The sequence below is a fragment of the Anopheles darlingi genome, chromosome X, assembly GCF_943734745.1.
Source record: "Anopheles darlingi chromosome X, idAnoDarlMG_H_01, whole genome shotgun sequence".
In the NCBI taxonomy this organism is placed as follows: domain Eukaryota; kingdom Metazoa; phylum Arthropoda; class Insecta; order Diptera; family Culicidae; genus Anopheles; species Anopheles darlingi.
This window is the reverse complement of record NC_064873.1, coordinates 5075592-5090002: the sequence shown is the minus strand read 5'-3', so window position 1 is coordinate 5090002 and position 14411 is coordinate 5075592. Positions and strand designations below refer to the sequence as shown.

The window sequence follows — 14411 nt, the reverse complement described above, 5'->3', positions numbered from 1 at the left end:
CGGTCCTCCCGATTCCCTTTGAGGTGTTTCAACGACAGAAGGTCCAGAGAGAGGCGTCCTCAGGCGGCCAATTCCAGCTCCGGACACGGGCCAGGAGGGGTGAGAGAGAGGGGTAAATGGTGCGGTGCTTCGCTAGGAAACAGGCAACCAAACCAAATGGTAAGGACCCGACGATCGGGACATCGATCCCATCGATGTCAATCGTTCGTCTCGTCCCATCCCGGCAGCGGAGTGAATGGAATGGGCCGCAGAAGAAGAAGAAGAAGAAGAAGAAGAAGGTAGAAAAGGATCGGAGTGCCTTTGACGGGGCCGGAATCCTTTGAATTTTGAGGAGCCCCCGGTTTTTCTGGGTCTCGGACTCCTCTCGGCTCGACTCCTCCGCTGGTCCGCGAAGAAGATCCTTGATTGCTCCTCCGAAGCCCAAAGCAAGGATCCTGGAAAAAGGAGACAAAGCAGCAGCAGTAGCAGCGGGACGCACCTCACGTAGAGTGCTGGAGAGCTCCCTCTGCTCTTTTTTTTTTTTGCTTTTCTTTCCTTTTTTTTGTTGTTGCCGAAATCTCTTCCTTTCTTTTTCCCTCTCCGTGTATTCGCGTGCGTGCGTGTGTGTGTGTGTGTGTGTGTGTGTTGCAAACAAATTAAATGCAATTACCGAGCAGTATTGGGCTGGGCTGCTGTGGCCTCTGACCTTTTCCCTCGTCTTACCTAGCCCTTTTCCCCCTGTATTGCATTCATTTGGCGCAACTTATCGGACTTTCGGTGTCCGGGTTCTTTCTCGGGGTGCTACGTCTTCTGTTTTGTTTTTCTTTCTTTCTTTCTTTTTTGCTACTTCTTCTTGTTCTACTTCTTCTTTTTTCTTCTTCTTCTCCTTCTTCTTCTTCTTCTTTTCCTTTTTTTTCTTTTTTTTTCTTTCTTCATAGCAAGATGTCATTGTCGTTGCGGCTACCTGGGGGTTTTTGTCTCGACAATTACCACGATGATTAGCAACAATCGAACCGATCGGATCCGGCCCTCGATTCTCCCCTCGGGCCCGAACCGACCAACCGATCGACCATCCGGCAAATGTTGCATCACCTCCTTCCACCTCCCCTCCCTCCGCACATTCCCATGCTCGAATTTGCGGTCAAACCGTTCGACAGCTGTGCCACCACCACCACCACCACCAACACCACCCCGGGGATTCGCCGCTGTCCTTCCCATTTTTCAACCATCCTCCCCCCCACCCCCTCCTCGGGGGGTTCACTGCAGGCCTTTTGCAAGCGGAGCCCCTTACGCGCGAGCCGGCAGCAGGTTTGTGGTTTGCTCCTTGCGCCGCAACGTCGTATTTGCTTTAGCAATTTGCCACCACCAACATCAACAGCAACAACAGCAACAGCAACAACAGCAACGACAACAGAAGACAAACAACCGACGGTACAGCGGGCAAACTGCTGCTGCTGCTGCTCCTGCTGCTGGTGTGAAATGGGTCCAGAAGATCGCTTCATTTGCGCGTCGTGCGGTGTGCAGCGTCGTAGCGCCTTAGCGGTCTCTCACCGCCCACTCGGAGCCCGGGCCCTCCAGCTGGGATAGCGGAGCTGTTTGTTTGTTTTTCGACGAGTGTTGACCTCTCCCCCCGGGGGAGGACTCTCTTTGCATTAGCGGACACGTTTCGGCCAATAAGTTTTTGCGGGAAGTTCTGAAATAGCGCGGACTTACTTCCAAACACGAACATCGTGCTCGTGGTGCTCGCTAGAACAGCTCTTGAAAAGGTGGTACTGTCATTCGGTTGTTGATGTCATTCGCATAATTCTTGTGTGAGTTATTGAAGTTTTGCTGGCAATACATTTGGCGACTTGAAAATGATTCGTTTTTTGATGAGAAAAAAAAATTACCGTTGAGGCAAAAAATTGGTTAGACATAAACATAAAACCCCAGTAAAATGAACAGTTTTCGTCTGCGTATTGATTTTCAACGCTGGTCGTACCAAATGAGACAGTTGTCGAGGCCGAAAAAATCAACCGTCCCCCGAAAAAAATCAAAATCGTCCGACCGCTGGCAAATTTATTCCAGTGATAGCTAATCATATTGTTTAACACCGAGTACAAAAGCATTTTGGTGAGAATTTGTCAGAACAAAAGTTAGTCGTTACGGAATTGAAGCGTGTCAGTTTTTTTTTTACTGAAAAATCACAACAGTCAAAATCAAAGTTATCGCTAAAGCCTTTCGGCACTTAAATGTGAATTAATCATTTGGATCTCGGACCACAATTCGTTGCCTGGTAATACTGGTAGCATTGCCAGACGTCCCAGAGGCCAGAGCAAGTTGACCGCAAAAAACCTCAACATCGAAAAAAGCTGTTCGCAATGTGATTCATCACCACAGCATCCTCTCAAAAGGACGCCGAGGAACGAATTTCTGGTCGAATCATCCAACCAATTTTTCAAAATAAGCTTCAAAGAAAGGCCTTTCACATTCTAAACAAGGTATGGCCTCACACTTAATTATTAAAGTATTAAAAAAACAAAGTTAGACTCGATAGAGCCGATAAAGAATTGCTTCGATTGACGGCAATAAATCAACAAATTGATCTGCACATATCTTATAGAAGGTTTATTGTAGTCCTAGGCATGCAAACAATTAATGCGAAAGCGGTGGAGATTCCAACAGCTCTTTGTATCGTCTCTAAAAGCGACCGAGACATGCGAATGGCGAAAACAGATCGTTTCACACTTCATTTCCATATGTCTCATTGGATGTGAATATCTATGGATGCAAAAGGCGTAAGACTTTGACTCCGTTTGCGGTATTTTAAAGGGTCAGATTCGGTCCCAAAAAAGTAACATACTTTTGGCCAGCTTACGCAAACGCTTCGCCAAGAATGACACAATATTCCGCACAAAGTCACCAGCCGACCAGCATGGACCCGTTACTTTGGCCGTTTGAAGGTGCCATAATTCGTGCCAAAGGTGACCAATTCGAACAAATTTAACTGTTTCTAAAATCTTACGAATTTTCCTACATTTTTTGGATTTTCGCAATAAAAACCCGATCAAAAATAGAAAAAAATATATAGCGTTTTACTTTGTTGCAGTTTTATTCTTGCCCCACCCTTTTGTATGTGTCGCTAGCGAGGGAAAATACTTTGAATAAAGTATGTTTTAGCTTTCTATTTTTAAAAATGCGTTTTTTTCAAAGCAATAAAAAATATAGCGGATTGAAGGTTACACACCTGGTACACCGGGTTTCGTGCTTCATCGAGGTGCCGGCTACAGGCCATCGAGTTCTGAGCTATTTGCCCCACGGCTCTACACTGACAGCAGTCAGCAATGCAGTGAAAAAAATATTTAAAAACAAAATTAAAAATAAAAGATAAATTAAATAAACCGTTAAAATAAATCGCTCTCCGGGTTCCCTGATCCGCCGCTTTTGCCTTTTGAGTTCAGCTTGAAAGTATCGAAAGCTGAGGAGCCCAGGGGAAATGATATCCTTCGAGAAGAGTAGGACCGTTGAATACTGCCTCGAAACGGAGCTTCCTCTTTCCATTTTTTGATGCTCGATAGAATGTTGTAGGCAAAAACAAAAAAAGAAACAGAACACTAGTATGAGTATTACGTCACATCGCCTGCGGTTTACTGTTCGCTATGTATGAAGCTCTTTGGCGGTGCGGCTTTTGGCCAAAATTCAATGCCCACCAAAGACACAAAACAAGACAACTCCCCGTTTTTCCAAACTGCGATGCCTCCCACATGCGCGCGCGCGTGTGTGCGTGTTTGTGTGTGTGTGCTGTCGAGTATGCGAAATAATGCCCATCGCCGGCACGAATCATGACCAGCAGGAGGGGGGCGGGGTGTGGGGCGGGGGCTATAAACACCCCAAAAAGTCGGTGCGGTCTCGCGGTGCTCGCGACGCTGACCGACAAAGCGTCGGCACGTCTAGCACGTTGGCCACGCAAGCGGACGACGTGCCCGCGTTCATAAAAGACAGTTTAGTGCTGCTGTTTTGCCGGGAGCAGGCGATGATGGGGAAGCTCATAAAATAAAACCGCGAAACCGACGACGACAACGACGACAACGACGACGACGATGAGGTAATGTTTAAAACATGTTTTTTGCGCAATGAATTGTCGGCCGAGCCACCCGGGCATGACGAGGCGGATGGAGGGGTAGCACCCTCGTTACCGCCCGTTGTTGCTGTTGTTGCGGTTGGTGCTCTAGTGACAATTTGTCAAAAGCGTGGTACTGGCGCGAACTGAAGACGTTGACGTCGTCGTAAAGGGCGCGTATTTTCGGTCGTAAAGTCTGCTTGTCGTCGTCGTCGTCGTCGTCGTCGTGTGGCGACCACCACCAGTAGCCACAGACGGTAGAAGCTGCGTATTCGCGCCGGGAAGGTTCCTCACTCCTCGATTGGAAGGCCTTTTTGGAAGCGGAAGACAAGCAACAGCAGCATCGGCGGCAACAGAATCCGTTTTACGGTCCGACGATCCAGGATTAACAGCTTAACTCCGTGGTGGTGCTTTTGTTGCTGCTGCTGGGCGCTCGCGCAAAACAAAGCAAACTTACACTCAGCTCCTCCTTCTCCTTCCTCCCCCCCCCCCCCCCCCCTCAGCAATATGGTAATCTCGGGGTAATGTGTGTGTGCGTGTGTATCGGGATTATAGTATGAGATGAAGAGGTAGTTAGTGGTGGTGGTGGTACGTAATTATATTGCTCTTTTAATATTATTACTGCCACCCCCTCCTCCCTTCCTTCACTCTTGTTTACAGTCGTTGTTTGGGCATCTCACGAGAGCACCCCCCACCCCCCGTACCGGGGCAATTATGGCCGGTAATTATGGATGAGCGAATGAGGGGGTTGGGGGGGAGGAGGGCTGTCCGATTTTTCCGATCCCGAGTTTTCCAGCCTTTGTGCTGCTCGGCGAGGGGTCCATTCGCAGTTCGCAGTGTATGGACTGAATTAATTAATTTATCTTTTCAGTTCTGTAGCGCGGAACGTTCGTTCCTTTCGTTCGTTCAGCCCTTTTTGGGGATGATGATTGAGAGATTGAGGGGGGAGGGGGGGGGGGGGAGGGGGGATGAAGAGAATCGGCTTTGAGTTGTTTACACTTCATGCATCACTCCGTACCCTCAATCCATGCCGGTGCTCCATATCTGTGTGTGTATGTGTACTTGGATGTCCCCAGGAATTCGGTAGAACGTATCCTGGGAATATCCTGGGAATATCTGGGAGTACCCGGCTCATTTCGAGGTTAGCAACTACAGCGAGGAAATCCGCATCAGCCTATGGCTCATATGACGCCCAATTTACCTCCCCCCCCCCCCCTCTCTTTCACTCTTTCCCTCTTTCCCTCTTTCAGATGATTTTGCTACTGCTGCTGAGGATGCTGCATCGTGCACGTGGCCCATAGCGGTAGCGAGTGGTGCCGATGGGCTTTAAAATTACCCCCCCCCCCTCTCTCTGCACCCCCCTTTCCACGACATTCGATCGGACATATCAGCGCGAAGCCTGGGTCGACGCGGAGAGGACAAACAAATGACGCTTCATTAGCCAACCTACGCCGCGTTTCCCGCGAAATCGTTGGAGCGAATCAATAGATCAAAAGCGCGACGTCGGGCCACCCGGTCGGGCCACCCGGTCGGGCCTGACCTTTGTTTGCTGACGCAGGGCGATGCGATGTGGCCACGTGCGTACCGGGTTCGCCGCTGGCGGGCCAATCAGCAGACCGACCGATTGGCCAAACTCCTCCGGGTGTCCTACGTTTCACACCACGTCGGTGTCGATGTCGCTTCGTGTGTGTATGTTTGGAGATTAGCGTTGTTATTATTGTTGTTGTTGACTAGGGACAACACACCTTAGGGACGAACGTCACAGGCGTCACGTGGCGCGTGCCGCACCAAGCAATTGGTAGACGGTAGACAATGGAGGTGTTTATTCGATATATGGAACAGCCGGTGCGCAGCTACCTCCCCCTCCCCTTCCCCTTCCCCGTCTGGCTACCACGCAGAGATCAAGGTAAAAGAGTTACGAAGCGGTAGTGAGGGAGGAAGGGAGGTGGAGTGGTAATACACCCAGAGTCATCAATACAATGATAATGAGGGACCGACCGAAGGAGTTGCGCCGAGAATTGCGCCATCGGGAAGCGGGACTTTAATGATTGCCCCCCCTCCATCCCTCCCCATCCTTCGCTCTTCCCCAGTGTCCCTATTGTGTTCCCTGAACACATTTTCCCCTCTCCGGAACCCCTTTTTTTGTCCCAGACCCGAGATATCCTTTTATATCTGACGCGGCACACAACTGTCAAACATGTGTGTGTGTGTGTGTGTGTGTGTGTGTGTGTGTGTTCTGGTGTCATCACACCATCTGTCGGGGTGGGGCCCGGGCGTACGAGGTCTCTCGGGCGGAACTTCTGGTTGAAACACGATGACAGATGCTGTGGTGTGGTGGCGGCAACCTGTTACAATCCAAGTGGGTGGGCAGGGGGCAGGGGGGGGGGGTGGTCCCAACACACAATACCTGGCCAGCTGCCAGCAAGACACCTGACATGGTGGTGGTGTGGATGGAAATTCCCTTCTCCAATGTTTCTTGCTGTTGCAGGATGAAGCCCAAGGACCAAGGCCAAGGCGCGGACTGCGTGGACTGCGCCCCGGTTTTTTGTCGCTCCCGCCTTCCTGCATCCGGCGACTCCTGGGCACGTGTGCTCCACCGGGAGGGGGCTACTCTCAAGGCGATCAACTCCCTGAGGCCCTGTCGACGGTTTGGCCACGTTATGAATGCTATATCCGGGCTTAGGTCTCCGGGATCTAACTGCATAGCGATCCAGAGCTACGCGGACAACGCGACAAGCACGACGACCTTTTGAGGTCGCGAAACGCGAACGTTGACTCTTATATGTACCCGGTGTATAACCTTAAATCCCCGTTTTTTTTTTATATCGAAAAAAACTTCTTTTTTTTTTAATAGAATGCCAGAACATAACTTATTCAAAGTATTTTCTCTCGCTAGCTACACATTTTTCCTATCTTTTGGGCATTTTGTGTATACCATGCCCAAAGAATTCTTCACCCTCTACTAGCATTTTGTGGGATTCGACAATCGATTTTTTCAAATTAAAGTAAAAAAAATGAGCATACATGCTGTCGGGAAAGTACCGCGAATAGTCGATTTAAATCTGACTGGGCTGGACTCGGATCAAGTAGATATTTTTTTCCTGGGTTGGTACATCTGTCCTCCATTATTGTGCAAAATTTGAGTGGAATCTGTTAACCCGTTTGCTTACAGCAATTTTTTAAGTAAATCGACGTCGATAGTGAGCGGTGATTTGTTATCATGACGGTGACGACGTTGATCAAAGATTTTGCTGAAAGTTTTGTTTTGCAAATGAAATGTCGTGTGCCGATGCATTGAAAATGTTGCAAACGGTCTTTACAAGTGTACTTTAGAAGTGGTACAAAGCCTTCAGAAGTGGTTGGACCGGTGCCAGTTTGCCTTGTGCTGGTCGTTCATTAACTTCCTCAACCGATGAAAGCATCGATAAAGTGAAAGATATGGTGTTCGAAAATCATCAGTATAGCTTGAGAGAGTTGTTTCATGAACTTAACCATATCGGTTCGTAGCATTTTGATTGATTTTTCGGACATGAAACGTGTTGCAGCAGGACTCGTTCCAAAGAAGGTTTTTTTTTTCATTTTTTAAATTTTCTATTTTTCGATTTAAAACTGAAAAACTATCATCGAACAACCACCATATTAACCAGAATTAGTTCTGTGTGACTTCTCCCTTTCCCGAAAACATTACTTGCCGCTTCACGGCATCTGTTTTGAGTCGATTTAAGCCGATAAAGCAAAAATCGCCGCTTACACTGAAATCGACTTACTTAAAAAATTGCTATAAACAAACGGGTTGACGGATTCCGCTCAAATTTTGCACAATAATTGAGGACAGTTGTACCAACCTAGGGAAAAAAATATCTACTTGATCCGACAGACCAGTCCGATTTAAATCGACTATTCCCGGTACTTTCTTTGCAGAATGTATGTTTTTTTTCTTTCTAGCACCAAACTGGACATCATTATGCAAGGAAAAATGTATTTGTATTGTATTTGTATTTGTAAATATGTAGCTCAATTTGCTCGATACGCCCTATCTATAAGGAAACAGCGGATTTGCGGAGGTTATACACCTGATATACATCATTACCTCATTACATTTCAATGGAAGTATCTCATAAACGGTATTTAAATTCAATTAAAGAAAAACCCAATCACTGCCACACAGAATAGAAGCTACTAGCAGCTGCTGCTGGACTAGCAGCTAGTCCCTCTTGCTCCTAGGTGCTCCTAGATACGCCAGATACCAGTACCGCAGTATGCGCCTAATGGAATTAACCTTCCACTTTGAAATCAGACAAATCAACCCTCCACAAACGGGTAGTAGGGTACGAGGACGACGGCATTACGAGGACATTAACGAAGCCACACCAAATCACCAAACCTTTCCCCCCCTTTCTGTTGGTTTCGACCACAAAAAATAAACCCTCAAGCAAATCCCCGTTCCCCGTGTGAACCCGAAGACGAACGAAAACTCGGGTTGGGGAGGATGACAATGACGTAGTTGCTAATGATGTCGGTAGAGGACATCGAGCCCGAGAGAATCGAGAGAATCGGGAGTGTATTTATTGAATAATCTGCTGCAAATCTTCTCCAGACGGTTTTGTTGTTGAATCTTCTCTTCTACTCTACCCTATTCCCCTATTCCCCAAAAACAGCCAGCAAGTGCCACCCCCCAGCACGAACGCGAAAAACCGACCGAATCAACGACCGGGGTGCTGGAGTGTGGATGGCGAGGGGCGAACCATTTAACGTAAACGGCATTCCCCCTGTCCGCAGGCACGCGGTGGAACAGGGCAAGTGTCCTTCGCCCTTTCGTCCTTTTCCCTTTTCGTTCGCAAAAAAGGGGGTCGCTATACTAATGTGCCAACATTATGTGCCACTGACGCCGCGCACCGATATGCTACTCAATCTAAACCGAAGTCATTGAGTTTTCAATTTTCCCGAAAAACCCACCCACCGTGAGGGTGTGTGTAGTAGAGAGCAAGAGAAAGAGAGAGCGATGAGAAAGGGATGTGAGAAGGGGGGTGTGATTCACCCTCGGCTTGCCAGGCAGACAGGCGGCCAGAAGCTCAATCACGATGCTCGATTATTGATTTGCTGTTCTACTGTTCCGGTCCCCTGGACCTCACGGCACGGCACCAGTGAGTCATGGTGTTTCAGGGTGCTATTTGATTTACTATTTGGCCGACGATGCTCGAAATGATGCTAATGCGAAACAATGCTCGCGACGCGAAGCGCGATCGAGACTCTACAGGGTTACTGATATGAAGTGTTACCTTTTCAAAAGACCATATCTTTTTTGTGTGTTATCATTTGTGAGGTGATTTCAAAAACAAAATTGTTTGAGGATAATCAAAATTTTTAGAAGCCGTTCACTTTATCCATCTCTGGCACCTTTGCCTTAACTATAGCCTTCTAAAAGCCTTCCAAACACGAGTTGCATGCTGCACGAAGGTGATCTTGCGATATTTTAGGTTCACCTCCAAAGCGTTTTGCAATGCTACCAGTATTATTGTAACAATTTATGGTGGGATACACAAGTATTTCATTCACTTTAAGGGGGGGCTTTGGTTATTTCGGGTCAAAAAACGGCTTATTTTTAACGATTTTTAGTGAAGAAACCATCCAACTAATTTTTTTCAAAACAATATCATATTAAACTACAACTTTTCAAGAATATTTGGCTCTATTTTGGGGAAGATTTGTTCAAAACTACGTTCCTGGCATTCAATATAGAAAGGCAAGTTTACAAAAATGTACTTTTTGCGGTGCCCATCATAGCCACGTGCTGGGTCATCAGAAATATTCAAATGAATATTCTTTCGTTAGGTTATAAGTTTATCCAGGTAGCCCAGTCGAGTTATTGTAACATTTCCCATTTTTCGATTTTTGGCAGATTTTTGAAGTTGAAAAAGTGCCGTTTTTTCGATATTGCCTCAAAAAACGACACTTTACATAATTAAAAAAATTATTTAAAAGAAAGTATCAACAATTTTTATAAAAATTCGACGGGGCTACCTGGCAAATAGTGTACAGATTTGGTGTTCAAAATTTCGTATCGATCGGTCTAGTAGTTTTTATGCTACGATGGGCACCGACTTTGAAAACGGTGGTTTTTGGGAAAACGCGATACAAAGTCGCGAGATGCATTGAGCCTTGTATGAAAGGCAGATTTTAAAAAATCAATATCTTTGTCAGTTTTGCTTCGATTGATCCCAAAATTGCACACAATACTCTTGAAAGGATAAGCACACATAATAAAATGTAAAAAGTAAATGCGAAGAAACAAAATAAAATACCGAAGCCCCCCCCTTAAGGTGATTGAGCTCACGAACAGTAGCTGGTTACGATTTGCCAGACAAAGATAACGCAATCACACTATGACTTTTTAATTTCATGACGGTTAAAAAAATATCAGTAAAACTGAGACGAAAACGTTATTAGTGGCTTGTAAACAATATGTTAAACATTCAATAGAACAATTTTGGCGTTGAAGCTATGAGCGGTTCAAAAGATACAAGCAGTGTAAAGTTGGTAACACTTTCATATCGGTAACCCTGTGGAGTGTGGAGCGGAGGTTTTTCTTGGAGAGAGAGAGAGACGAGATGAGAGGGAGAGAAACAAGGGAGGTGAAGAAAATTCCAAAATCCAGGAACACGGGTGTCAATTTTTCCTCTAATCAACTCCAAGCAGTCGGTTCCAAGGGTCGATCCTCGCGCCACCACGCGACAAGACGACCAATCGATAAATTCAGCATTCACCGGAGGATCAATCGGAGGGTTACCACCCCCTCCCCCAACCCCCACCCCACCAGGAGGTACTTCCAATCCAAAGGAAGCACGCGCGATCGCGAAGACCGTTTGGAGCTCGTTGCCGCATTTTTCCATCCATTCCAGCGTGTGATTAATGATCTCTCTCTCTCTCCGTCTCTCTCTCTCTCTCTCTCTCTCTCTCTCTCTCTCTTTCGCTCGTCCGTGGCAACAAAAAAAAGGGGTCGTGGCATACCGCCGCACAACGGGGTGCTTCCGGCTGCAATGCTGAAGCTGGAAGATGTCGCGACCTGCCGAGGGGGGGGTGGAATGTGTACAACCCCCACCTCTTCTCTTCTGCTCCCTTCTTGCGCCGGGCGACGGTTCCACGACATTCCTTGCTGGCAGCGCGCGCGGCAACAAACAAGCACAACACGCCACCAACCGGCACCCGTTTGATGCACATGCCATGCCTAATTTATGACTTTTTGACACATTTCGGCGTTCCACAACAACCGCGGCTCGACTCGACTCTAACGCCCCCATTAACGAGCCGCACCGAGAACGGGGGAAAAGCCGGTGGCAGTGTACCGTGAACGATTTGAACGAGGTTTCCGAAGGGGTTGCTGGTGTGTGCTGGAGTGTGCTGATGGTGTTTTTGCTGTTTTGGCTGAGATTTACGATCGTTTTGGTGACACACACACACAGGGAGTGTTGAAGGAGTGAAGAAGCGGCCGGGGACATTGCGTAACAATGTCGCAGCCGCCCTTCATGTATATTTGGCGCAGTCTTTTGACTATTGAGTGTGTGTGTGTGTGCGTGGACCCTCTAAAACTGACTCATCCTGTCCCAGGAATCAATAGGCCAGGGAATAACCAACGGAATGATTTTTAGCCACCCAGCCACAGTCGTCGCTTCATCGGTTTCTCAAGAGAAGAGAGAGAGAGAGACAGAGAGAGAGAGGGCTCGGTGGCAGCGGCGGCGTCCTTTGTGCGGCGGTGTGCGGTCGACAAATAGCGCCACAGCGCGGTTCCGGTCCCACACCCCCTCCCCCATCCCCCACCCCACCGGTCGCACTCTTCCTCTCTCCGCGAGCGAGTTAAAAAAAAAACGGCGCGTTTTATGGACACGATTCGAGCGGCGACTGCACGCAATTAGCTAGCTTTCCGATTCTCTTCCTCTCTTCCTCTCTCTCCCTGCACCGTTTTATGAACCGGTTCCCCCACGCCGTGGTCGAGGGTCAGGCGGCCATCAAATTAACATTTTTCTTAGAACACGGAGATCGGATCGGATCGGACCGGGAGCAGCAGCAGGATCTTGTGTGTGTGTGTGTTTGGGGCGATGGTGCGAATGAGCGCCCTGGCGCCACGCGGGTTTTTTTCGGGTCGGGCGCAGATGTCAGATGAAAGAACGACGCCAAACGACCGACCGAGCCGAGCCGAGCCGAGGGTTTCGAATTAAAGGGGCGGAGGAGGGGGTGGCGGCGGCGGCGACGCGCTTGGTGATAGATGGTCCCCTCGGCTTCACTTCCGCGAAACAATTCAATCAATTTCGCTCACTTGGTTCGATGGCAGGACATACAGAGAGAGAGAGAGGAGAGAGAGAGAGAGAGGGTGAGAGAGAGAGAGCCAAGGCAAGGCCACACCAGTGCAGGTTCGGGTTTTGGGGTCCGTTTTTGTGTTCAAAAATCGTGGAGAGCCCACGACCGGCACACACACACACACACACACACACACGCACGCACGCACACATCCCTCAATTGGCGTCTGGGCGTCGGTGTTTCCGCCGTTCCTCTTCGTTTTTTTATTCGTTTGACTCCTCAAACAACAGAACAGAAAACAAACGCAAAACGCGTCTTGGGGGTGTTCCATCCACCCCCATGGGGTGGGGGTGTGCGAGAGAGGGGATCAGAAGTGATTACGTGCGTGCACACTTGGTAACAACAACCACAGCAACAGCAACAGCAACAGCAGCAGCAGCAGCGGTTTGCACTAATCAAGAGCAATTAGGGGAGGTAATTGATTGCGAAACTCGCGGCCGCAATTAGCCGCGTAGCAGTGGTGGTGTGGACGCGGGGAGCGAGGTAAGGGCAAAGGGCAACCATGATCAACCTCCTCCACCCCCCCACGTGTGCCATTGGACACCACCGGGCACCGCACCATGAAGGGCATCGCGAACGCGAAAAGCTGCTATTCGAAATTCCCGTCCCGGACCCGGATTCCGGACATTCAGACACTCTGTGTGAGGGAGGAAGGGAGGGGGAGGAGGGGGTGGACACACTTACCGGTAGCTCACGTCACACGCCACGTGCGCGCACGGCACGGAATTAATTGGAATTCCTGAGCGGCAACGAGGTCTCGGGCGGTCCTGAGCATAGTAACCCCCATCCCCCTCCCCCGTAGGGGTGTAATTGCGGAGGTCCTTTCGTCAAGGCCGGACGAGGGCGGAAGGGTTCTCTCGCATTAGCACAAACCATCGATGAGTGGCCTTAATGTGTGTGTGTGTGTTTTGTTGTCTTTGATCGGCCTCACCTCAAACAACCTTCCCGCACTTCCGGTGACAGCCGCCATCACCGGCGACTTTTTCGCAGCAGAAGCAGAAGCAGATAAAAGGTGCTCCACGACTCCGGCGATCGATTAAGCGATAGACACTCACACTCACCTGCTCCCTGCGTGCGACATACCATTTTCTTTCCTTTTCTCTTGCTGTTGATGAGAAGTTTGACACATCGTTTGTTTTTGGGTTGTCACAAATTTGGAAATGTATATTTACTGATTTACGACAAAATATGCTGCAGTTGAGATGAAGAGGATGGGGAGACAGAAATAGTGAAGGAGAGAGAGAGAGAGAGAGATAGAAAGAGATAGAAAGAGAGAGAGAGAGAGAGAGAGAGAGAAAGAAGAGGGGAGAATTCTTTTTTAAAGGGAAGTATGTGAGGAGGGGGGTGGGGCGCAGCGACACCACCACCCACCACTTCCATTACGCGCACTGTCAAAATACGGCCCCCCAAAAACGTCAACGTTGACAACGTCGAATCAAATCAATAATATGGATAATAATAAAGTTAATAATAATCATAATAATAATGTTTTCTTTTCTTCGTAGCCTTCGCCCTTCGATAACTATAGCGCTCTACGGACCCTCTCTCCCCTGCCTTACTACTCTGGCCCTGCCGTGTTCTGCCTTTGGCCTGCCCTGGCCTGTGCTACCCCTCGTCACCGGTCGCCGGGTGATCGGACGCAGCTGTACGAAACTGCAACGGAATAGCTATTAACTACTACTGCCACTACTTTTTACTACAACGTGCCTGTATGTGTGCGTGTGAGCGTCTCTCTCTCTCTCTCTGTTTCTTAGCAGCAGTCGCGTAACGCAGCGTAACGCAACTTCGCTACTAAACATCCTATTCGTCGCTTCGACACAACACAACAATAGACACAGACACACATACAAGGGGAGGGGAGCAGGGGAGCAGGGGGCACTGGTCTGCAATCCTGTAAGAGAGAGCGAGGGGTCCTTGCGCCGCGCGTAGCGCTTTTGACAACTACTACCTAGTTTCTGGTTAACACGTGCTATCGAAAGGC

General features: G+C 48.6%; 1 pseudogene; it reads right to left on the bottom strand.

Moving 5' to 3' along the window:
- Nucleotides 1-13627: 13627 nt before the first annotated feature.
- The window catches only part of LOC125952909 (loricrin-like), a 21900-nt pseudogene continuing 21116 nt past the window's right edge, over nt 13628-14411 (bottom strand).